This window comes from Lolium rigidum, chromosome 2 (assembly GCF_022539505.1).
Source record: "Lolium rigidum isolate FL_2022 chromosome 2, APGP_CSIRO_Lrig_0.1, whole genome shotgun sequence".
Lineage (NCBI taxonomy): Eukaryota > Viridiplantae > Streptophyta > Magnoliopsida > Poales > Poaceae > Lolium > Lolium rigidum.
The window spans coordinates 125834889-125840888 of NC_061509.1; the positions used below are offsets into that span (position 1 = coordinate 125834889).

Here is a 6000-nt window from a genome sequence, read left to right on the forward strand (position 1 = left end):
GACGCGCTGCTGGAGCAGCGGCGTCTGCTCACCGCCCTACGCATGGAGAGGCGGCGCGCGCAGCAGGAGCTACGGCGGAGGGGAGGCGATGACGGGGCAGGGCCGTCGAACGCACCGACTGGCGGTCAGTAGGCTAGGGTTTAGATGAAATCTAGCCGTTTTTATTCAAACTTTGTAATATATAATAATATTTGAATGAAAACTTTTATTTTTGTGCACTAATATTTATTTGGGGTGGGCGTTTGGGCGACGTGGCTGGGCAGCGACGACCCAAACGCGACACGAACAAAACACGTCCCCAAATATTCAATCCGGCACTGTTTGAGAGGGCGACTGGAGATGCTGTAATGACCGCAATAATAGTAAACTTGGTAGTAGGATACATGGTCTCAAGCGGAAGGAACATGCGTATGCCTTTGGGGATGTATACATGTGTCGGCAGGTCAGGTGACGTGATGTGGTGCCATTTGGGAGACAAAAGTGCTCCGGGTGGGATTTTTATCAGCTTATCTGCTCTGCTCCGCACAAGGGGACCGGATTATTTCGGGTCTTATCGGTCAAGATCGCTGTTCAGATTTGTTCAGTTCAGTTTGGTGGCAGGTGAGGCGAGGATTTTCTTTTAAGAGAAAATGTAGATGATTTCTCATCTTATTTACTTCATTTTTCGCGTGAGGCTTTATACATCACTAGTGGTTGGGGCGCCCCATGGGGCGCCTCCTCGCCAGAGCTGTGCGATCTAATCCCAGTCCAATGATAAAAATTCAACGCCCAAATACAGGTTGCCTTGGCATCCCTCTAGACAGTCTTGCATCTAAATCAAAACTCATTCTGGCCATTTTAACCACTACATTTCACTTTACAGTTTCTAGCATATTATAACACAAGCTGACAACTGTTTCTCAATGCACCATGCCACCATCCCATGAAAACCCTTGAAGTCCAAAATTAAGAAATGTCAGCAACCTCCAAAATTTCATAAATCAAAGTTACAATATTGAAATTGTGGCTAATGCGGTTTGAAAGAAATAGGTAAAAGCAATGGGATGCATCCACCATTGCAGCCTAGATCGAGAATCTTAGCTTACTATGTGTAATATATGTGTACATGTAAAAAGTCCGAATTTTAGCGCCAAACACAAACATAACTCAGTCCGTGGGTACCACACTGAATTGCGGCCAAGAGTAAATTGAGGTCCCAGTGGGGGTAGACAGTTCCACATGTAGAGCTCCTCTAGTACACCTTTTTTTAGCAAGAACTTCTCTTTGGTCATTATTGAATTCAACATCAGTGACCTATACACAAGAAACAAAAAAGGAAATCCAGGACAATGGGATTAATTTTGATTAAGCGAAATCTACAGAAAAAAAAGTTCATGAACTCTATGGCCAAGAGCAGGTTTGTACACCTGAGTTATGAACCCAACATAAACTACACAAGTCGGTATCGATACTTTACCATCAAGTCGTGGACTAAAATTTCTTTTGGAAATTCTGCAACTTGTCGGCATATTTATATATATGTATACAAAAATACTAAGTTACTAACTAAAGAAACTGATAAAAATAAAAATAAGAGCTTGACAATAACCATCGAGGTAATAATAATGGAAGCCCTTACCAAAGCAAAATAAGCCAAATGGACCTGACAACACATCAGATGTTATGGTCATATCGCAGAGGTGCTTAGACTAAGATCCTGAAAACTTAGTTATCACATTAAATGGGATACATCACTGAGAATAGTTTAACCATGTACCTACAAAATTTGAGAATCAGGCAAACCAATGCACAAATCCAGTACTTTAAATAGCAATTAACAAGTCCATTAACCATCCAAAAAAGGTTACCTTGATAACAAATGTTTGATCTGTTGCTTGCCTGAACCACTTTAGAAACATGCCCTTGTTGCCTCCTTTTCTAGTAGTGATACTTAATCAGATATAACCCTTCTCTTGATTCATAGGAATGACTGAGACAGGGATAATAGTGTTTCTCATCCGGATCATTGGTCAACCGGTAGAAAGTCGTAGCAGATGCGTTTCTTTTGTTGCAACTGGATGCAAAGAAGGTAATGGGACACAGTACCTATAACACATGCTGAGAACAATGCTACAATTCCAGGTGAGCACAGACAACCGTTCTCCACGCTACCTCCATAATGACTAATAAAATATTATCAGCACAACACAATTTATAAAGTTGCTTAGCTCGTAGACATGTTAAATGAGGAACATTGATAGTTTATTTAGATCTAGACTTAAAAAATGAAGCTGTCCGTAATGTATATCACCAGCACATATCAGAGTCATATGGAGAAAAAACTATCAGCAAAACAGGATTTTTCGAGCCATCGTTTAATCAGACTTTTTTGTGGACCTACAACATACCATCAAGTTTTAGGATATAAGCAGGGTATCTAACCAGATATATTTATCTTTCAGGTTCAGAAACACCACGCACTAATTTGTGATACTCCCAACATGATATAATTAGTCGTAGGTTGGAGGAAAATGTAATCTCTGGAACAGATGTAGCAGCGGAAGCGCGGGCATCATGAACAAGAAAGCACCTAGAAATCTATGATGGACTTTGTGGTCCATGTATTTTCACCAGCATGAGACGGCTACTAAGTACTATTTCTCAAGGAGCCTATGGGGGTTCTACAAGGAGTTCGTAACAGTTGTGCACACCCAACTATTTCCCATCTCCTCTTCAAAGACGATAGCATATTCTTTGCACTGAGTGAATCGAGAAGTGTAGAGGCACAAGGAAACTCTTACTACGTATTGTCAAGGTTCGGATCATAAAATCAACAATCAATCAAGTTAAGCTGGATATGATGAATAAGTTGGGAGTGGCCAACAAAGCTCAGTCTAGGGAGATTGATGGTATCACTATTCAGTTGTGTCTGTACTATAACTAACTTAGCTAGCAGTAACTTCATTATGCATGTGATGGCAGTACCTGATAGCTCAACTAACATGACAACCTTATACAGAAGCAACAGTGAATAAATATTTGAAATCCAGGAGTCCGGGACTGAAGTATGCCCTAATGTGTGCAACATGGAGAATGGAGGGGGAAAAGGAAAGGAAAATTGCCAGCCAATTTATTTCCCTTACTACTTGAACACTAAAGTACCGCAGCTACCATTCTCTAAGAAAAAGTAAGTTGACAATGTATGAAAGCGGTAGGCAATTTGTTGTTTCCTAGCACCTAGGCACGCTTTGGTTAACCATGGATTGCACACACCGATTGTTCTACTATTACGAAGCATGTCATCTAACAGCCCAGTAATTTTTTGGCATGTAGACTTGGTGAATAATGCCTCATGTTACTGAATATTACTAAGCATGAACACAAAAAACTTGAAAAAACAGGAAATAGTATTAACCATGCTACTGAATATTGTTAAGCCTGAATACACAAAACAAAAAAAACATATTTTAGGTGGTACCCGCATACTGTAAAAACTGAAGCATATTGCAAAACTACTCCCTTCGATCTGACTAAATCGACGCGGAGTTGTGAAGATCGCAAGCATGTAGTGCGTGGTATCCGTGCCGATTAAAACGGATAGGAGGTAGTAAAAGTCAAATTTATACAAGCAAGTGGAAGCTAATACAGATTTTGTAAATTGCAAAATAACCAACAAACGTTTTTCTAAGTTGCAAGGAGGGCAGTACTCAGCATGGTGCAGCATTAAATCTCCACCATAACAAAGCGAATCTGGTATACCCTGAACATCAACGTCTCCTCCTTGTTGTTTCCCTCACCACAGAGAACGCCTCAGACATAGCTTAAAGGGAACGTTGCAGCGCAACACCAACAAGAGTACCAACCAATCTGGATGTCGGCGAGTGTTTCCCACAACCCAGGCATGCACGGTACTCCTCTATCTTACCATTCAGATGCAAGAACACATAAATCCATCAGCCAAATGAAGAAACCTAATATATTGCCTAATCTAATTGCTCAGAACTAAGTTAATCAACTACACGTTGTCTGGACAACCAATGTGAACATGGTGGAGGCTAATAGCTAGCTACAAAATAAATAATCACCTCACGATTCTAAGTAAATGAATCTGAAAACAAATCAATTATCACTGAATAAGGTAACTACAAAATTTAAGCATGAAGCAAAAAACTGACAGGGGTATACAAACTTGTTAAGTCTCTAAGGCATGTCATTTGTAGAGCAAACCATGTCATCACATTCGAAATGAGTATGTGAAGCATAATACAACAACGGCTATATATTCCTTACATGTTCACGAGATAGTCACCCTCAATCTTTTACTTGAGCCCCTTTGCTTCTTTCTCGCAAACAGCTATTTTGCATACAATTTGGCAGAAAATGTGCGGTGTCCGAGTGAGCCTCTTGCATAAGATGTGTGGTATCCGAGCAATCCTCAGCATCATCTCCGACAGCATCGCATGCGTCCTCTTCTTCCCGTCCTGCATCCGCCTCTTTGCTTCTTGCAAACATAAGCAATGCGCAGACCCTTGATAATTCAACCCTTATTGACCAATCACAGATACATTACCACGGGCTATTCAGATCACTACAGCAGTACCTAGTTGTCGACCAGCAGCTAGACCTGCGTGTACACCTCATCGGTCAAGGTAAACTGTTGCATAGAACAAATGTTTATCCAACAAGAGATTTATCCAGGATGTTTTAATCGTCCTGCATCTCCTTCTTGACGGCCATCATCGCCACACGACCTTGGATACATCCACAAGTAGGCTCAACTTCGCCAAATCTAAGGAAGTAACAAACAAGGTAAACTCTGATGAAGTATACCTCTGATTTTTTAGTGGAGAAATCACTAAACTTGAAGAGTTGCTGTTGGGCTTCTTCATGGTCGCCGCCTCAGTTCTCTATCACCATCCCACGCCCCTTCAGAGAATATAGAGAGGGGTTAGAATAGAGACATGAGAGCCAGCAAGATTGAATAGGTGAACGCGCACGCTCCAGACGGCAATGTTCTCCGTTGCCCGGCGCTGCACAGGAGAGAGGAGAGAAGACATTTCAACAGAGGAGAGCGCGCCCATTCCCCGCCGCCGCTTCTCCCCGTTCCTCACCATGAGACAGGAGAGAGGACATGACGAGAGAGGATAGACTGGGGAAGAGGATGCACTAACCATCCTTCGTCATTCCCCGCCGCCGCTGCCGCCGCCGGCAGCCCGCTCGCCGCCGCCGCTAGGGAGAGAAATAGGGTTTGGGTGGGAGATAGCGTGTGGAGAGGAGGAAAAGCATTGGCCGGCTGAGGTAATCCTCCGCGAGGGTTTTTTTTCCATCCCTCGCCCAGTCCACGCCGGTTTTCTCCTAGATTGCCAAAACCGCCCACAAGAAGTGGCTATCGTGGATAGCGCGAGAGGGCGCCCCACCCACACGCACTTGCTTGTTCTCAATGTACATTAGGCTTAGGCAGGCACCCCAAGGAGGAACAAAAAAAAAGCGGAGACAAAAGAAAATTTGGACAAGGTGCTTCACGGGCCAAATTTGCCGGCCCAACTGTGATTGTTGTGCTGAATTTTTCTGATCCGGTGTCCATTTTTTTTTTTTGCTAAACAGGGTAGCGCTAAAGCTCACACATGCATACACTTACCCCTATATCGCACGTGTTGTATTGTGATCCAAATTCATATACTAAAGGGAGACTAACTTCTGACGAGCGGAGTGAAGATAACCCACGGCGTTTGTAAACACTCCCCGATATAGTGAAGTTTCTTGGCTGGCGCCCGTGGTTTTTTCCCCTTCTGTGTTGGTAGGGGTTTTCCACATTAAATCTTGTGTCCTCTGCGTGTGTTCTTGTTTCGTTCTTTGTTATTTGCTTGTCGCTTTTATAACAAGTGGAATCAAAGCCCGTGTTTCAATCTAGGGTTTTGCGACATGTCTTCCTTGAAGTTTGATCTACTGCAGCTGGATTATACCACGAGATTTTCTCTCTGGCAAGTGAAGATGAGAGCGATCCTTACCCAATCTTCTGAT

General features: G+C 42.8%; 1 long non-coding RNA gene across 1 annotated transcript; it reads right to left on the minus strand.

Annotated features, from left to right (window-relative positions):
- Nucleotides 1-945: 945 nt before the first annotated feature.
- LOC124692327 lies at nt 946-3908 on the minus strand. Its single transcript, XR_006999471.1, has 2 exons — nt 1619-3908; nt 946-1293 (listed from the first exon to the last, which is right to left on the minus strand). It is a non-coding gene; the product is annotated as an uncharacterized LOC124692327 (long non-coding RNA).
- Nucleotides 3909-6000: the final 2092 nt, after the last annotated feature.